A 20340-nucleotide genomic window follows, 5' to 3' on the forward strand; every position below is an offset into this window, starting at 1 on the left:
AAACAGCTGAGCCGTCTCTCCAGACCCAGCTCTCGGTTTCCTGCCAAAAGGTCTCACGGTGTCTACCATGGTCTCACCCCTTCAACCTCCATCTCTCTCTCTCTCTCTTTTTTTTTCTCCCGAGACAGGGTTTCTCTTTGTAGCTTTGCGCCTTTTCTGGAACTCACTCTGTAGCCCCAGCTGGCCTTGAACTCGCAGAGATCCGCCTGCCTCTGCCTCCCGAGTGCTGGGATTAAAGGTGTGTGCCACCACCGCCTGGCCGGCCTCCATCTCTTTAATACCACCCTGAACGCCCCCGATCTTGGCCTCTATCTCTTAAATCCTGGGGTCACGCATATGTTGCCGCCATACTTAGGATATATCATATATATAGTTTATAATAATTCTTACAACTTAGATATGACTACAGAAAGGGGAACATGTTTTTGAATTTGTAGCTAATTTAATGATAAATAGCTCAGATCAGAGAGCTTATTTGAGGATATTATGTGTTATCTTTAATGTATGTTTATACCGAGAGAACATTATCTGAAAGAGACCATTGTAAAGAGCAAGATAATAGGGTCCCTGCTATTTCAGCATGGTTACATTGTGCTCATTCTTTTTTATTTATTTTTTTAAAAACTAGGACATTCTGATCCTCTGATAGATAATGTTCTCTGTTTGTTTTGCATCAAATCACTCAATAGAGCGCTCATTTCTTGTGATGAATTTCAGTACAACAGATCTGATTTCTTTGTTTGGCCCCGCTGATGAGATATAAACCTCCTGGCTTGAGAACTGAAAATTATCTGCCTCAGAGAGAGAAATGATGTCCAGGTACTCGCTTAAGTTTGATGAATATATTATATACTGATTGTGTGAGGAAAAAAATGTAAAAGGGAAAATAGGGCCATTCTGTAGGAAATTACTGCCCATTTGAGCAAATTTTACTGTTAATAGGTAGAATTTTTTTTAAATTAAGCTTTTTTCAAAGCGTGAAGCAAATGAATATTCTTGTATATATTCTAACAAAAGCTTGAAATGTCCTACCTACATGGTCATTTTCTTCTGTCCTGTTTTGAAATATATTAATTTATGAGAAAAATCTAAAAAATACTATTTTTCTTGTATTTTACTTTGTTATTGTTCAAATCCAGACTGGCCTGGAACTCATTCTTTAACCAAGACTACCTTTAAAGTCCCAATCTTCTATCGTCTACCTTCCAAGTACTGGTTTTACAGGTATGCACCTCCATCTTTGGCTGAAAACAACCTTTACATAGCAAAAAAAATCGAACAACTTTAAGTGTTCCTTGAAATTCACTCTCCTCTCGTTAGCTCCGCAAAACAAAGGCAGAGGAGGAAGAAAGGCATATTTGTGAGTAAAAGATACAATTAGAGCAGTGGTGGTTCTCAAGCTTACTGATGCTGTGACTGTTTCATACACTTTCTCGTGCTGTGCTGACCCCAGCCATGGAGATGGATAGAGCAGTGCGTCTCAGTTCCTAAGACCCTCAGAAAAATGTGTTTTCCCGTGGTCAAAGAGGTAGTGATCTGCCAGTTGAAAACCGCTGTACTGGAGCATCCTGTCCCTCCCAACAAGGAACGAAGAACTTAGATCTATGGTCTTAATTTTTTTTTTCAAATTTAAATTGTGTGTGTGTGTGTGTGTGTGTGTGTGTGTGTGTGTGTGTGTGTGTGTGTGTGTGTTTGCCTGTGTGCCTTTGCATATATAAAGAAGTCAGAGGACGAGGACGACTTGGCAACTTTAGGTGGGTTCCCTGGATCAAACTCAGGTTGCCAGGCCTGCATAGGAAGGACCATTTCACTAGCCCCAAGATCTACATAAGACTTTTTCATGATCTAACCTTGTCCCCCAAATCTTGGTTAGTTGAAAATAAAGGACTGCACATGGGCATTTGTGCGTGAGAGCAGTGGCAATAAAGAAGTATCACTCCAGAGAGAAATTCTTTCCATTTTCAATACAACTAATGAAAGCCATTGTGGGGCCAGACTGGCTAAGGGGGCCTGTAATCCTAACTGCGTCAGGAAGATCGCAAGTTCAAGGCCAGCTTGAGCTTCAGACTGAGTTCAAGGCTAGCAGTTGTCTTACAAAGATAAGTCCCTAGATTCAATCCTCAGGCCTGGAAACAAACACAAAACCTTATGGAACACAATGACAATCAGAAATGCTGAAATACAATTAGATAAAAATAAATAATTTCTATAAACACAGCATCTATAAAATATGACACAATCTATTTGCCTAGGCTTTCCTTTCTGGAACATTCTGGTGGTGCTGAAATCAAGGAGCAAACCACCAGCTCTTCTAAAGAGCCAGTTGTGTCTTTACATGGTACTTGTCTGCAGAGACTCTTCCTGATTTGTACCACCCAGGTCTCAGTCTACACCAGGGCAGCTCTGCACTCTCCACTCAGAGACTGGGGTGCTCACACACTGAATGCCCATTTGATGAGTGTCTGTCTCTCTCACACTGTACTTCTGATTCCCTTTATTCTCCCTGAGCCTAGCACAGTGCCTGACCTAGGACGGCTCAATGATCCCTACTGAACCATCAAAACACTACTGGGTGGGTTTCGAGAAAAGGCATTCATGCCATGGGCATTTTGGCATAGCTGAGAAGATGAGAACAGGTTGAGGAGGGAACTGGGGTATGTAGTTCTCAGCAAATCCATTTGTTTCTGCATTCAGTTCCTCCTTTTAAAGGGGTTAAAAGGATGTTGGGTACCTGGCAAAGCTAGCCTCCCTCCTGAGAAGTTTTCATCTGTTCAACCACTCCATTCGACTTTTGACTGGCAATAGCTCCCATTTACAGGGAAAGAGGTAACACCCCCCACACACACTCACACAACACACATTCACACAAACTAACATCAAGAGTTATCAGCTTCCCTGCAAAGCAGTATGGTTATCCAAACCAGTTTCCCTAACCCCATGTCAAAGGAGGCAGCTTGCAAGCACCAAGCAAGCCTAATTCCATCCCTAACTACACATAAGGAAGAAAGTACCAACCTTGCCTAATTGCCACAGCAGCATTTAACACATCGGGTAATACCTAGTGTTTCCTAAGTACTTGTTAAGTATGATTCAGTGCTAAGCAACTTAACTGCACTTTCACAGTTAATTCTCACAACAATCATGGGAGAACTATTATTTCAGCAGGGTAAGGGAGGGTGGGCAGTTGACAAACTTAGTATGTCCAGACTGAACTTCTGAGTGTGTTGGGCTTCGGGATCTGCCTTCTTCACCCTACCCACATAGCCTCGGTGCAACCATCATCTACTAGGTGTTTATCTCCATTAGTGGGTTGCGAGAGCCTCACAGGAAGGACCTCCTTTTCCAATCCTTGTCTGTCTAGCCACGGTACTGTACACGAGGCTGACAGGTGCTCCATCAATATTGAGTGAGTGCAGAGATAAGCAGTTTCTCATCTTTCAAAACTATGTCATGAACTATGTGCGGTGGTGGTCTACATATTCAGGGGTCTGAGGCAGGAGAATGACAAGTTTAGGTTAGCCTCGTCAACATAGGAAGACCCAGCCTCAAATTAAAGAAACAATAATAATAAAAATAAAACAAAAACCTCTCGAATTCTCTTGTGTTTAGGATTTTTTTTTTTTTTTTTTTTTTTTTTTTTTTTTGGTTTTTTGGTTTTTCAAGACAGGGTTTCTCTGTGTAGCTTTGCGCCTTTCCTGGAACTCACTCTGTAGCCCAGGCTGGCCTCAAACTCACAGAGATCCCCCTGGCTCTGCCTCCCAAGTGCTGGGATTAAAGGTGTGCGCCCCCCGCTGCCTGGCTGTCACTCTTCTTGTATGTGTGTATGTATTTGTGTATGTGTGCATGTGTGTGGGGACACATGCCATGGTAGACATGTAGAGGTCAAAGGACAACCTGCAGGAGTCCGTTCTTTCTCTCCATCCTGCGAGATTTAGGGATCAGACTCGGGTCATCGGTGTTAGGCCCAAATGCCCTTCTGTGGAGTCATCTTGAAGGCTGAGCACTGTTTGTTCCGGTGTGGTCCCTGAGTGAGCACCCTGGCCTCTCCTTCAGTTCTCATGGGCTAGACAGACTGAACGACATGAATCGACTTCCCCTTTCACCTGCTCCGCTGGTACCTGCAGTTGTCTCTGCCGGTGACAGAAAGCCTTCAGGTTGTGGAGCTCCAGGAAGCTTCCGTAGGCCTGCAATCCTTTTCAAAGCAAAGTCCACTTGGAAGTGCCTAGTCCTGCTTAAGCTGACCTGGCTTTATCAACTTCTGAAATGTAGTTGCCGGCAGCGACACCCGAGTCAACAGGTTTTGAGGGTTTGAGTGAGATCCTTTATCGAGGTTTGTGTCGGAATTGGATTTCTTTGAGGGTAGTGTTCTGCAGGGTTATGAAGATTAACATTGTGGGGCCGGAGAGGTTGCTCAGCAGTTAAAAAGCCTGTCCTGCCGGGCGATGGTGGCGCACGCCTTTAATCCCAGCACTCGGGAGGCAGAGGCAGGCGGATCTCTGTGAGTTCGAGGCCAGCCTGGTCTACAGAGTGAGTTCCAGGAAAGGCGCAAAGCTATACAGAGAAACCCTGTCTCGAAAAACCAAAAAAAAAAAAAAAAAAAAAAAAAAGCCTGTCCTGTTCTTGCAGAGGACCTGAATGTGGTTCCCAGCACCCATGCTGAGCAGCTGACATCACAGTTGCCTGTCACTCCAGCTCGTGGGGCTCTGATGCTCTCTTCTGGCCCCCAATGGCACCACATGCTGGTGCACACCCTCCCCCAATGCACCTAATTAAAAATAAAAATAAGTCTTTAAAAAAAAAATAGCATTGTGGCTAGGCGGTGGTGGCACACGCCTTTAATCCCAGCACTTGGGAGGCAGAGGCAGGAGGATCTCAGTGAGTGTGAGGCCAGCCTGGTCTGCAGGGTGAGTTCCAGGACAGCCAGGACTGTTACACAGAGAAACTCTTTATCAAAAAACAAAACAAACAAACAAATAAAATAGCACCGTGACCAGGTGTAGGGCACATGCCTATAATGCCAGATAAATAAATGAACAAAAATTAAAGAAAAAAAAAACAGCAAGGAAGAAAGGAGGGAAGTAGCACAGTGAGAATCTAATTCCTATGTATGTGTATATTTGTGAGCCTGATTTGCTGTTCCTGACTAACTCTGGATTGGCTGTTAGGTGCCCACATCGGCCTGTGTGCTAGCCCAATCAGTTTATCATATCTTCGAAGAATGTTCTAAAAAAATAAACAATAAGTAAAACATATCCCTATCTTTCCAAGGAGTTGGTCTCTGACCCCCTGTGGATATTAAAGTCTGGATGCCCACGTCTGTCCCTTAAAGCCAGTGGTGCCCACGGGCCCTCAGTCCACCCCGACCTGCCACCAGCAGCCCAAGAGGAAGGGCAGTTTAGCCGGTGAGTGAGGGTTTCAGCTCAAAGTGCTCCCACCAAGCAGGGCAGGGAATCAAAGCAGTCTGCAGGAAAGGCTGACTTGTCAGGCCGAGGGGAGAAGCAGGAGAGGGAAGCAAAGACACAGACTGCGGTTGCCCACTGAGCAGCGGAGGGTTATGTGCAGCCCAGGGAGAAACTGAAAATGAGGAGCTGCTTCTCATGAGGCAGGAGAAAAGGACACAACGTCTGTTTGATACCAGATACCCCGAGGTCCTCATCCAAGGACCCCATCTCCCTTCTGATGGAACTAAAAAGATATTTTATCCATGGTTGTGTAAGGGTACAACTACTTTGGAAATATGTTTGACATGGAGGGAATCTTGCCTCATATCATTTTTGAAATGTAAAAGCTTTTGTTTTATTCATTTATCTATCTGTGTGTGTGTGTGTGTGTGTGTGTGTGTGTGTGTGTGTGTGTGTGTGTGTGTGTGTGTGTTTTGGGCAATGTTTGAGACAGGCTCTCACCGTGTAGCCCTGGCTGGCCTGGAGCCATGTAGACCAGTCTATCCTCCAAATCACAGAGCTATGCCTGCCCCTGCCTCTTGAGTGCTGGGATTAAAAGTGTGCGCCACCATGCTTTACTAAAAGCTTTTATTGTAAAGGCAAAATAATTTCTTGGTTTTACCGTTTGCTTTTTAGGGGCTTTGATTTTTTTTTTTTAAATTATGTTTTACCTACCTACCTATTTATTTATTTATTTATTGTGGCGGGGGGGGGGGGGGGCAGGGGGGTCGTATGGTGCATGCTGTGGTTCTTCCCTTCCGTCATTTGGAAACTGAGGAATCAAACAGAGGTTGCCAGGCTTGATGGGAGCCACCCTTTACCTACTGACTCACCTCGATTTGATTTTATCCTTTTGTGCAACCAGAGAATACTGGCGTACCAAATGACAGGGGGCTTTGACTGTGTGTGCGTGTGTGTGTGTGTGTGTGGGGGGGGGGGGGGGGTTCTCTACCATTCCCTGTGCTGGGTGAGCGGAGCTGGTGGTGGACTTTCTATCCCATACAGCAAAGCTGTCTGGACTGTTCCCCTGCCTCAGCATCCACTCTCAGTCTCAGCTGGACCTTTACACAGTTGCCAGTTATCACAGCCCCTCAAGGTGGACAGATACAGCCCTGCCTTACACAACCTCCTCCTGGTGCCACCTCCCCAGGGCACAGCTGGAGACAATCTATTTGATTTACCCAACTGACCCCCAAGTCCCTTAGAGAGAGTTCAGACACCCCACTCTGGCCCCTGATGTCACAGAGCCTCAGTGGAACTCAGGCTGCCTGCTCTAAGCCCCCAACTAGGACTCCCCACAGGAATCCTGCTGGGGGAGCACCCCAGCATCCCGACCCTGTCCTCCTTCTCTCCTTCTGGCTCCCCCCGCACTGTCTGATCCTCTGCTCTGGGCAGCTTCTCCTTCCCGCTGGCTCTGGAGGCCCCCTGTTCTCTGGGATTTTTAATTATCACAGTGATTGTGTTGGCCCCTGGGCTTTGTTCTCCCTCTGCTGCCGCCTCCTTTCTCACCTGACCCTCACTTGGACCTCGCTCTCTTCTTTCTCCTTAGAATTCAACTGGACAAAAGACAAACATAACAAATGTAGGTGGTCAACTTGAGAGTTTTGGCCTTAGCTTGTGGGGGAGGAAGCCATATGCATTTAGTAGAAACTGTACCTTGTATTTTAAATCCTGCTGTTTTTCTAAGCCAGCCATATGACACAAACACTTCAGATCCCGGGCAGCACAAGCCCGCAGCTCTTAGTCAGCCATGCAATCATGAGGGGAAAAAAGCGGTACTCGGCGCACACAGCGTTGCTAAGCAACCGTGTTCGGTAAGTGAGGTGTATTCAATTTGTTTTCAATTAAGATATTTTCAGTTTACAATGTGTTTATTGAGGTGTAATCCCATCATAAATCAAGGATTATCTGCATAAACAAGTTCCTCCCGTGAAGGACACACAGTCACAGGTTGGACACTTTACCATTTAGGCCAAGCTACAGCAGTGTCCAGAGAAAGGCACACTGAAACATCCATGACCACCTCCCTAGGAGGCCTGCCAGGGCAGAGCTGGGGCCTCTCCCTGAATAACCGAATCAGAGAAAGATATGCAGCAAGCAGGATGTGCCCGTGAGGGAGCAGCCCTCCCCCACCCTTGACCTCCCCGGTGCCCCACAGTGGGGGAGGCAGCTCTTAGGCTGAAGTTCTGTCACTGCCTTTATATCTTCCCAGTGCCTCAGCTGCGTGTTGCCTGCCCTGTCCACCCCCAAGTGTCACTCTTGCCATTATCAAAGTAAATCCTCCCAAAGGATGCACAAGAACCTTCCACTGGACCCCAGAGGGGCCCTCGACTTACAAAAGAAAGCGACAGAGGCTTTACAGCTCACGCCAGGAAAAGCCAGGGAACCTACATTTGATTTCCAAGTTTTAATCCTGTCCACAGTGAAGCTGAGGGTTGAGGGTTTGCAGGAAATGCATTCTCATAGCAGGGACACAAGGAAACGTTGTCCTCTGTGACCACAGAGCAGGCAGGCATATTGGGACTAGTCGAGGTCTTGCTATGTGCCCGGGCTAGTCTCAGACTCTCGCCATCCCTCTTTCCTCTGCCTCCTGAGTGTCTGGAGTATAGGGTTGATCCACTCTGCTCATCAAATGAATACTCATTTCCCCCACTTTCTTTTCAACAGTGGGGATTAAACCCAGGCCTCATGTATACTACTAGTCAGGCTACCTACCGCTTAGCCCAAGACTATCCCCTTAACCAGCCTGAGAATAACCCCACAACAGAAAACCAAGCAATCACCACAGAAAGAGGGCTGAAGCTGCCTTCCTTAGCTTCTGCAGCTCTCTGCATCCCTGACGCTAATGAGGGCACTTTACAGAGAGAGGCAGCTGGCTGAGAACGGGACAATAGGAACTCAAAATGGAGGCTGTTGTAGACAACAGAAATTTTTTGCTCTCACTTTAAGTATAGCAGGTAACTATTCAAAGAGAGGGCAAGAAATGTCAACCACCTAGAAAGACAAGCCATTCTAAAGATTTTATTCAGAGACCAAAATAAAATAAAATAAAAGGGTGGGACTGAGATGTCACAGCCCTCAGAAGATCCTAGTAGGCACACAGCTCTGGGTTTGAACACCAACAGAGCAAAGCAAGGTGTGTGTGTGTCTGGCGGGTGTATTAGCTCTTTTGCCATTCCCCATTTCTTGCTAGAAGCTAGAGACCGAATCTAAGAACTGTGGCTTCAAGTGGATTCAAAATCTAAATCTAAATTAAAGCTTATAAAGTGTGTGTGGGGGGGTAGGTGTGTGTGTGTCAGGTGACTTCAAAATCAAATTGGAAAGAATGTATATTTACAAAAGAATGACATTCTTAAATGGCAATTTGTAGTCACAGTCCTGCAATTAAAATGTTTTGAACATTTAAAATTGTACTTCCATACTGTTTTTTAGGAGGGTTGCTTCCTTGCTCTTGGCTCCCGCTGTCACAATTCTTGTGCTCTGTCACATCTTAGGTTGTGGGCGTCCAATTTTCCTAATAGGCTTATGGTAATGTACTGTGAACAAACGAAAATCTAGCATGTCATGTTGATGGCATTAAATTGTAAGTCAACAGCTTACTGACATTTGAAGGTACTAATGCTTGATATCTTCCTAAAAAAATATCTTTCTTCAACTTTTACTTTGGAAAGTTACTGTTGTTTCAAGAAGAATCATAGCTACATGGTTTACCTTTTCAGGGCACAAACCAAGAATGGTGCCTTTAATCTCCACACTCAGTACTACACAGTGAGACCTCCCTCAAAATAAGCTAATAAATAAATGAAAATTTTTTAAAGATTAAATTAATTGAATAAAAATGTTCAATGCAGTATGTTAAGGATTGTGGCTGGGTGGGGGTGTTGCAGGTAAATCCCTGAGTTCGAGGCCAGCCTGGTCTATACAGACCAGGTTCTGGGACAGCCAGGGCTACACAGAAAAACCCTGTCTCGAAAAAACAAAAGAAGACAAAAACAAAAAACCACAAAAAACAAAAAACAAAACAAAACAAACAAAACAAAGCCAAAAATGTGAAGAATTGTGGCCTTTGGTGCAGACTTTTAATCCCAACACTGAGGAGGCAAAGGTAGGCTGATCTCTGTTTGAAACCAGGCTGGAATTTCAGGATGACCAGGACTACTTAAGGAGACACTCTTAATCCCAGCACTCGGGAGGCAGAGTCAGGGGGATCTCTGTGAGTTCGAGGCCAGCCTGGGATACAGAGTGAGTTCCAGGAAAGGCTCAAAGCTACACAGAGAAACCCTGTCTCGAAAAACAAACAAAAAATAACATCAACAGAAAAATAATTAATGGAGTTGACAAATAGGTATTTGTCATGAGAACCCAAGGGCTTGTAACCATCACCCGTAACCATCACGAAATCAAGTATAGAGGTTGGTCTAAGTGAAGAACTCTCAGGACAGGCAAGACCCTTGCTTGGGAAGGACAGAAAGAGCAAAAATTTGTTTGCGCGTCTTCGCGCATGCGCGTGCATGCTTGGCAAGATCCCTGGGTGGAAGTCAGACATCTTTCCGGTCCTCTTCGGCCCTGTTCTTCAGGGATCAAACACTGGTCAGGCTTGGCATTCATTGACTTTTAACTACAATTTTTTAAAAGTCGTGGTGGAAGAATGAGGGCAAAAAAAGGGAGTCTAATCCTAATTTCGTTAACTTGGATTCTACCTTGTTTGGTCTCTCTAGACCCGGAACCGCAGTGGAGGCCTTCTGATCGCTCCCTACTGCACCCCGAGCGAGGCTCAGCCTCCTGGGTCCAGGAGACGATGTCAGCAGCCGCGGCCTGCCTCTGGTAACTGTGGGGAGTGGGGTGGTTGGGGTCGGACTGCCATGTTAATCCAGCTGTTCACCATTTAGTATGGCCCGGGGATTTGGTCACTGCCGAGGTGGGATCGCTTGCCTTGCTGGCCTTGCTGGGGTGAAACATGACCTTGGCACGCGCTGCTCCACTGCCGCGGGCTGTGCTGCGTGCAGGACCGTATATATACGGGCCTGCGTGCGTGCGTGCGGCGTGGCAGGGCATAAGCGGTAAATAATGGTATATAGTACCTAGCATTCCAAGAGAAGACCCGGGCAAGCAGAACCAGACGGGACAAACTGTTCTCCAGACTTCCGAGCTGTGTGTGTTCTTAGAGAACCAAAGGACCAAAAGAAAACAAGAAAGAGCTAAATATTTGGGGAGGAGGAAGGGCTAAATCCAGGTAATGGACCTGAGTCATGAAAGGGGATGTAAAGCCAATTTATTTCTAGTTCTAACTCTGTCATGGAATGTTTTGGCTTTAGTGGTCTGTAAGTACATAAAATATATTTCATTATAAAAATGTAAAGTAGGGGGCTGGAGAGATGGCTCAGAGGTTAAGAACACTGGCTGCTCTTCCAGAGGTCCTGAGTTCAATTCCCAGCAACCACATGGTGGCCCACAACCATCTATAGTGAGAGCTGGTGCCCTCTTCTGGCCTGCAGTGATACATGCTATATACATATATAAATAAATCTTTTTTTTTTTTTTTAAAGTGTAAAGTAAGCCCTTAGCTGGGCAGTGGTGGACACATGCCTTTAAACCCAGCACTCAGGAGGTAGAGTAGGTAGATCTCTTAGTTCAAGGCCAGCCTGGTCTACAAAAACAAGTTCTAGCCACTCTGGTCTACACAGAGAAACCCTGAAAAACTAGTAAATAAATAAATAAACAAATAAATAGATAGATAAATGTGTAAAATCCATGCGAAGACTCACAGCTTCTGTTCTGAGTGCCTGTTTTCACTGTGTAGAACATCACTGAGTCATACAGACTTTGAGTCTGGCTAAATTTAGAGTGAGGATTTTTTTGTTTTGTTTTGTTTTGTTTTGAGACAGGGTTTCTCTGTGTAGTTTTAGTGCCTGTCCTGAAATTCACTCTGTAGACCACACTGGCCTCACACACAGAGATCCCCCTGCCTCTGCCTCCCAGTGCTGGCATTAAAGGCCTGCGCCACTGCTATTAGGCTGGTGTGAGATGTTTTTATTTATCTAAAAAGGTTTTTTGTTTGTTTGTTTATAAACTGAACTGTTTATCTTCAGAAGGGATGAGCAGTAGGTAAGTGTGACAGATACATCAAATCAATGCAGGAAAGTTTTTTTCCTCCCTTTAATCTTAAAAAACAAAACAACTTGTTTTCAGTTCAGAGTTCCACTTCTACTTTCTCTGCAGTGAACTTTTCACAAAAGTGCATGGCATTCTGGGTTTACCACTACTTAAAAATCCACAATTGAGCTGTCATTAACTACAAGAAAGCTGAGAAAGTTATCCCCAAACACTTAACAAGACCGGAACTCTGAACTCTGAGGAGTGTCCCTCACCAGCCAGCTGGTGTAAAAGCGGCCTTGTGAATAAATTTTCTGCAGGCTGGTTGCATTCCTGTCTGTTTGAGGAAAGCAAACATCGGGAGAGGTTATCTGTTAATGTTCTATGAGGGGTCCGGAGGCTGTGGTGTCTGAATGTAACCTCCAGGTCCAGACTGAAATGGACGAGGTTTTCCCAGCTTCCGCTGCCCATTCTTTCTAGCCGCCTTATACCTCTTTGACTTTTGAAATGACACTATGCAAAGGATACTGGGTTTTGAATGTGTTTTTTTTCTTTTCTTTCTTTTTTTTAAGATTTATTTTTATTTTATGAGCATTGCCATTTGTCTGCATGTATATCTGTGCACCACATGCATACAGTGCCCTGCAGATGCTAGAAGAGGGGACGGGATTCCCTAGAACCTTGTTCCAGGTAGTTGTGAGCCCCCACGTGGATGCTGGGAATCAAACCCTGGTCCTCTGGAAGATCATCCAGTGGGTGCTCTTAACCACCTTCCATTTTTTCAGCCCCAAGTGAGGTTTTTTTTTTTCTTCTAAAAGAAAGATCCGCCGGGCGGTGGTGGCACATGCCTTTAATCCCAGCACTTGGGAGGCAGAGGCAGGCGGATCTCTGTGAGTTCAAGGCCAGCCTGGGCTACCAAGTGAGTTCCAGGAAAGGCGCAAAAAGCTACACAGAGAAACCCTGTCTCGAAAAACCAAAAAAAAAAAAAAAGGAAAGAAAGAAAGATCCATGAGAGGGTACAGAGAGACAACTGGGGGTGGGGGACGCATGGAGGGCATCTCTGGGAGAAGCTAGAAACCTAGTACAATGGGGAAAAAGACCTCCTTCCCATGAGAAAGTAAGCGGGTGACGGTGAACCCAGGGGTGGCTTTGGTCCTAACCCCAGCTGGCTTTGGTAGCACTGCCTGGCTTCCCTTGGTTGTTTAATTGGGAATCACTGTTGCTTACTGCCCCGCCGCTGACAGGAGACAAGGTGACATGAAGACATGAAGCTCCCTGTCCTTTATCTGGGGATGCTGCGGTTTTGCTTAAGAAAAGTCAAGTTACAGCGGCAGCCGTGGAATGAAAGCAGGAGAATGTGAAAGGCGAGTTGTTCAGTGCAGCGAGAACCTACAGGTTGATGAGGAGAGATTTTTTTTTTTTAAACTTACATTGACTTCTTGGTGTGTGTGGAGGTCAGAGGACAATCTGCAGGAGTCAGTTCTCTCCTTCCACCACAGGGGGACTGGGGACTGAACTCAGGTTGTCAAATGCCTTTACCCACCAGTCTCACCAGACTGAGGGTTTTTTTTTTTTTTTTTTTTTTTTAACTGGGTGTCAGTTTGTCCTGTTAGTGAAGAGATGAAATCCTATTGGTGTAGTTTAAACTTTCTTTGACAGGTGGAGTGGGAGAACTTCATTCTCTCCAAGGAAATTAAAAAGTGGATTTTGCACCCTTGTCACACACCCACTGTCTGTGTTCTGGTCGGATGTATGTTTGTGTGAGGCGGGCCTCAGTTCGGAAGTTCAAGGGGTGAGTGGTGTGGAGATGGAAAGTAAGCAAGCTTGGCTGCTGTGAGCTTCCCTGTGAAGAACTACCTTGACTTTTGTATGCTCCATGAGCCTGACTGTATGATATTTGAAACTGACTATCATTAGGTGATAAAAAAATCAACTTTAAAGATGGTCACAGAGAGCCTGTAGGTGGTGGCGCACGCCTTTAATCCCAGCACTCAGGAGACAAGAGGCAGGTGGATCTCTGTGAGTTCGAGGCCAGCCTGGTCTAGGATCGAGTTCCAGGACAACTAGGGCTACACAGAGAAACTGTGTCTTGAAAAACCAAAACATGGTCACAGCAGGGCATGACAGTCAGGCAGAGACCGGTGGATATATATGTGTTCAAGGCCAGCTTGGTCCACGTACCAAGTTCCAGGCCAGCTGCGGCTACATAGTGAGACCCTATCTCAAAACAAAACAAAACAAACAAAAGGACAGAATCACATGATTTTGTATTTGTTGTTTAAAACCAACCCTAGAAAAACCACAAGATGTCGGTGTCATGAGACGGGAGTTAGGTGGTGAGTAAAGTTACTTGGTAGACTCTCTCCCTTTGCCCTAGATCCTGGAGCCCTCTAGGACCTGGAAGACATGCGTTTTTTTGACTTGCCCTCAGGGAGTCCCATGATTGTACAGTGATGAGCATGCACAACGATCCTGGCATATTTCTCTTCAGTCTTAAAGCATTCATGTGCTTGCTGAGGGGGATAATTGTTAGTGCTCTAGGCTACTCAGTGTGTCTTCCCGTGTCTGTGTTCTGTAACCACACAAAAGCTCAGTTTCATCCATAAAAGGCACTCTTGAGGAGAATTTCCAGAAGTTTCAGTTACTTAACATAGCTGTGTTTTGTGACAGAGTAGGAAGCGTCCGTAGCAAAGACTGGAAAATGCAACCAGAGAAAAGACACTGGTTAAGGATTGTGCTATGTGTCCAGCATAATTTAAACGCGGCATACTCTGAAACCCGGGGATGTACATCTTGTCTTTGTATATTAGCTACCACCTGAAACAAAAGTGTTGAGATACGCTTGTTTAGCTTTTAAATTAGTCCAAGATACAGTGATTTAAATTGCCATGGTTAAAAAAAAATAACAGAACAAAACAAAACAGAATCCATCTTTAGTGAGCGCTATGATTTTTTGTGTGTTTGGAGACAGCCGCTGGCGTTGTGTCACAGTACACTACCCCGGCTGGCCTTGTCTTGTTGGTCTCTCAAGTAGACAGGGCTATAAGTGTGTGCTGGTATGTTCTGCTTTGAAGACCCTCTTCCCCCTCGATAGTCTAAGAAGGCATGACTTGCAGTTGATGAGTTCTGTAAAAATATCTGCCTCTGGACCTGCTTAAAGGTACTAGAGACCTTTCACCCTTGAGTAGTGATCATACAGAGGACATCCTCCAGACTGTCTGGGGACCCTGGTTGGAGTGGAGATCTGTGAAGAGAACCTCTTTGGGTCCATTGAGATGGTTCAGCAAGTGGCTCAGGGCACTTGCCTCCAAGCTGAGGACCTGAGTTTGAGCCCCTGAACCAAGGGGTGGAAGGACGGAACTGACTCGGCGAGCTGTCCTCTGACCTCCACATGTACACCTCCATAGACACACACACACACACACACACACACACACACACACACACACACACACACCAAACCAATAACTGAATGTTCGCGAAGAGAAAGAGAGCTGCTTTCGACAGTGCTAGGGCTTGCCGTTTGTTCCCAAACACCCTGACTCCAGAGCACTCTTGAAAAGACTTCCGGTCAGGATCTGTATCTCCTTACTGGAAGAGATGTTTGGAGAACCGATAGAGTAGGAGGAGGGGGGTGGTGGTAACTTCTACCAGAAGGGTCTCGGGACAGTTTGACTTCTTTCTCAACCTGTTTAGAGCGATAGTAAAGGAACTTCTTGAGGGAGTTTGTGTACTCCTGAATTCCTTTAGGGACAGCTTGGCCCAGGGACATCATAGTGCTTCTCTCTCATTATTTTGGTCATGAGGCCCTCCCACATCATAAAAATAACTTTTTTTTTTCCCATTGATGCTTGAAAGTTTACTTTTATATAATTAGAATATATTATACTTTTTAAAATATGTATTTGTAGTAATGGAATTCAGTGATCTGAAGTGGCTATCCCTTCCATCCCCTCATTGGGGTTAGCAACTTGGTTTCCCACCCTTTTTATATGATCAAGGATGTAATTACTCTTTCCTTTTCTTGCCTGGTGTTAAAATGGCAAACTTGTTCTAAACACCTAAGTATTCTGATAATAGTTTCAGGAATAGACTTTTGGTAGAATGTAAGTGGTGGTCATGTTAATTTTTGTTAATGCTCAAACCTAACCTTGCTGTTGTTGCTCGAGGAAAAAAAAAAAGAAAAAAGAAAAACAGTCCAGAACGTAAGGGCTGGAAAGAGATACGTAAAGGGACAGTTCCTCACAAAGAGGTTGATAGTGAAAGAGGGGACTCACATTTAAATTAAACACCTGTTATCTCGGGTGCTAACTACCTCCTGAGTAAGGACCCTCCTTGGGCCTGCTGCTTCTCAGCAGGCAGGGACAGGATGAGGTCTGGGATCTTTATCTGATTGCACAGTGAGGCTGGAAGCTTGTAGAGCTTTCCACGGTTGGAAATGGATTCACAGGCACAGAGGCAGTGGCCTTCGGGGTTTTCGTCCAGAAGTCTAGCAGCCCTGCCTCAGAGGGGCATTTTTATTCCGCTTAAACCAAGAATTCTTAAAGGCCACCTAGGACAAAGCCTTGTCTAAAGTCTTGCTTTTAATTTTTATTATTCCCTAGAGGAACTGAGCCTGGAGGGTGGGGGCAGAGCGGGGGTTAGAAGACAGCTACATCTTTTTCTCTAAGATACACAAGGCTTTAATTCCCTGCAGAAATGTGGGGAGCAGCTTCTATTCTGCCTCTAATTTGAATAAGCCTTCACAATAAGCCAAATGCCAATTCAAATGAGATCTAGATAAAAGGATTTAAATTGATTTTCTTACCTACTGTCTGTCTGACTCACTTGCCTAGGAGTGGTAGGGAGGGAGGGAGGGTGAAGCTGGGGTTCGGGCGTGCGGGGGTGGAGGGGGTGCGCAAACAAACACTTACCTTGAAAGGTGTGGGTGCTGGAGTGGTGGGGGGGGGGGGGGGCTGAGAGACTGGAAGCGGGTAGCCTTCTCTTCTGGGCTCTGGGCTCAGGATCCTCCAGGTTTAATGATTGGTCTGGGAGAACTGCTTGCAGCTGTCCTGAGTAGAGGAAGTATTTCCTCCCTTTGTCAGCAAGGGAGGCAAACCTTCCGACTTAACTACCCTGGGAAAGAAAATGTGCTCTGCCTGTGCCTGAATCAATCTGTTGTACTCCAGTTAGGTGACCGTGTCCTTGGCCTTGATTCGGAAGGTCAGTCCCCTCCCAACTACCTACTTGAGTGATGCTGCTTTTCTCATTAAACTCTCGTAATCATAAATATGATGTCAGCGCATTCGGATTTTTCCAAAACAGCACATTTTAGGAGAGGAAAAGGACGCGGCGAATGAAGCACATTTTCTCAGTCTCTGCTTTAACTGCCTTAGCTGGTTTAACATTTCTCATTGGGAAAATTGGCAGCCTGGGGACCCACCACAGCTGTGGGTGCATTTTGTTTACACTGTACGGTTTTTACAATTGGAATTTACTTCCAACATTAAAAAATCAAGACAGCTTAAATAGCCACTTAGATTATTGATTCCTCATGAAATGAATTAGCTTGTCTGGGTACACTGGGACAGCGTCCCTGTGAGGATGCAAGAGGTGGCTAAATTGTGGCTGCTCTCACTTTAGGTAAGACATTGCCTCGGGGTCCACATGCTTCACTCCTATCGGTCTCACACAGCAGCAATTTGCAGTCCCCACCCTACATCCTTCCAGAAATCTCTTCCTGTTCAATTTCTTCAGCGTTACAAAATTGAGCTGAGTTTAACGCAAACAAGTCTGTTATTTCAGCTTTTGAAGCAAGATGACGGGGAGTTGGAGGCCCACCTTGGCGTTTAGAAAACGTTAGAAAAGCATATCCCCTTGTTACCCTAGTAAAACTTGAACGCATCGAAAAGGATGATGAAATTAACACATCAGCTCTAAGGAGCTTAACTATAGAACAGTCAAAGAGGTAAATCGGCAGCAGTCCACCCAGATACAAGGGATTCACTGTACTCCAAGCAGCGACTAGACCCACGACAGCCCTTCTGCTCTCCATCACATGTCAACAGTTCTTTTATTGTTTAAATTCTACACAATTGATGTGATTACTAGGAGCTTTAATTATATTTATGTATTTATTTTGAGACAGGGTTTTGCCGGCAGAGCCTGTCTAGCTCAGGCTGGCTTTGAGTCTGCCGTGATCCTTCTGCTTCAGCCCCCCTAAGTGCTCACGCGTGTGTGCCGCTCTTCCCAGCCGCCATGGATTTCATCTGATGTATTCTGCGAATGTGTGTGTTGTGTGTGCCTGTGTGTTTGCGTGTTTGCACGTAGGGGTGCGTGTGTGAGTGCATGTGGAGGCCCAGGGCTGATGCCAGATGTTTCCTTGTTTGCTTTCCGCTTTATATTTAGAGGCAACATCTCCAGCTCGATCCAGAGTTTGCCTTTTTCCAGAAATTAGCATTCTCTGCCTCTGGTACATGGAGAGCACAGATGGGCCCCACCTTACCTGGCTTTTATGTGGATAAAAAACTCCTTGCACAGCAAATGCTTGGTCAACTGAGCTATCTTCTCAGCTTCCATTTATTTATTAATTTTGGTTTTTTTTTTTTTTTTTTTTTTTTTTTGAGACAGGATCTCTCTCTGTAGTAGCCTTGCCTGGCCTGGAGTTCACTCTGTAGTCCAGGCTGACCTTGAACTCACAGAGATTCGCTGACCTCTGTCTACCAACTACTGGGCTGAAAGGCGTGCACCACCACGTCCAGCCTCCATTTTATTTTAAAATCAGGTCTCTCCCTGGAGCTGGGGCTCACAGATTCAGCTGGCTTCAGGGATTATTTCTGTCTTTCCTGTGCTGGTGTGGAAATGTGAGGTGTCTTGAGTTTGATGGAGAAGGCCTTTCTCTCACCTCGGGTGGACTATTTAGCTCAGGAGTTAGAGTGGTTTATTATAGGTTCATGGGGGAAGATTAAGAGGAGGCAGAGCTCACTGTAGCAGGAGCAGGTCCCTGGGAATAGGAAACCATCCTGCTTTCTAAAGGATTTAAGGCAGTAATGGGTGAGTGAGGTGTCGGGAAGGGATGGGCTGTTCGGTCCAGCTGGCCCACCCCTATATGTCCAGTGCCTCCCCAGTCTCCCTCACAGGCTCAACACAGAGCCTCACGTAGAGAACAATGGGACCAGAACTCTCCTTTGGCCTCTTGGCCTTCTGGAAAGACTTTTTCAGAATTGGAATTTTGGGGTCCCTGGGCTGCCTGACCGGTTTTAATCTGTTCCCCTTGTCACTGGGATTATAGATACTTGCTGCTGTTTCTGGCTGTTTGCTGGGTGACGGGGTTCCAAACTGAGGTCCTTGTTTGTACCTGGGCAGTACGTGCTTTCCCGACTAAGCCGTCTCTCTAGCCCTGGTTTTTTTGTTGTTTTAAAACTTAAAATAGTAAGAAGGGCCATGGGTGCAGGGTCTACTAATTTTTCTTTGGTAATTGTAAATTTTGATCCATAGATGAACATTTTATTTTTTTCTAAATTTTTGGGGGTGGGGGTTTGTTTGTTTGTTTGTTTGTTTGTTTGAGTCAGGGTTTCTCTGTGTAGCCTTGGCTGTCCTGGAACTTGCTTTGTAGACCAGGCTGGCCTTGAACTCACAGAGATCCACCTGCCTCTGCTTCCAGAGTGTTTTCTCTCAATTTCTAAGTGTGAAAATTAAAGCCTGAATCAAGACGTAAATATGACCAGTGGTTAAGGTGCCTGCTGCCAAACCAGATTCCAGTCCCTGGGACCCACGAAGGAGAGCAGCAGCCCCTGAGAATCATCCTCCGATCTCCGTACCAGTGCTGTGGCACACTCATACACAATACATAAATAAATGTAATTTTTAAAATTAAAAAAAAAAAAAAAACAAAAACCAACCCTAGTGGCCAAGTGCCAGCACTGAATTAAAACAAAACAAAATAATGCAGTAATAATAGCAATTCTATGATTCAGTAGTTGCCTAAATTGTACCTTCTGCAGATATTTCAGTTTTCTTAAAATCCAGTTATTGATTTCCAGGAAATTATTTGCATAAAATATTACTGTGACTCTGTAACCAAGGGATCTGTGGGCAAATCATTAATTGGAAAGTAGGGTGAATGAGTTCAATGATAGAGGAGACTACCTATCATGGTCAAGGGTATGGATTCAACCTGCAGCAGTATTAAGAAAGGGAAAAAATTGATACATATAAACTTTTTTTTTTTTCTGAGACAAGATTTCTCTGTGTAGCCCCAGCTGTCCTGGAACTTGCTTTGCAGACCGCGCTGGCCTCGAACTCAGAGATTCTCCTGCCTCTGCCTCCTGAGTGTTGGGATTAAAGGTGTGCACCACCATTGCCGTGCATCATATAAGCATCGTGAAGAGCAGGAGGATCAAAAGGTTGAGGCCAGCCAGTGCTGCATTGTGAGACACTGTCTCATAAAAATAAGTTAACCAGGCATGATAGCACACACCTGTCTTTAATCCCAGCACTTGGGTTCGAGGCCAGCCTGGTCTACAGAGCAAATTCCAAGACAGCCAGGGCTACTCAGAAAAACCCTGTCTTGAAAAAACACCCCTCCCCCCCAAAAAAGAGTGGTTCATCCAACACCCAGCAGGCAGAGGCAATCAGAACTCTCTGAGTTCAAGGCCAGCCTAGCTCCAGGACAGCCAGAACTACATAGAGACTCTGCCTCACACTGTCTGAAAAACAACAAAAGCTCTTGTCCTAGAGGGCAAAAGGGAGCATGAAATACCTTTACAAAGGGAAACTTTCTGCCCTGTGTTTGTTTATATATAATAATAATCTCTGCACAGGTAGC

General features: G+C 45.4%; 1 protein-coding gene across 1 annotated transcript in view; it reads right to left on the reverse strand.

Annotated features, from left to right (window-relative positions):
- Positions 1-16735, reverse strand: part of Cmklr2 (chemerin chemokine-like receptor 2) — a 40760-nt gene extending 24025 nt beyond the window's left edge. The window contains exon 1 of the mRNA XM_052749241.1: positions 16448-16735. The gene's annotated coding sequence lies outside the window, so the exon portion shown is untranslated. The remainder of the gene's footprint in view (positions 1-16447) is intronic.
- Positions 16736-20340: the final 3605 nt, after the last annotated feature.

This window comes from Peromyscus californicus, unplaced genomic scaffold (assembly GCF_007827085.1).
Source record: "Peromyscus californicus insignis strain IS unplaced genomic scaffold, ASM782708v3 Scaffold_21__1_contigs__length_65335640, whole genome shotgun sequence".
Classification (NCBI taxonomy): domain Eukaryota; kingdom Metazoa; phylum Chordata; class Mammalia; order Rodentia; family Cricetidae; genus Peromyscus; species Peromyscus californicus.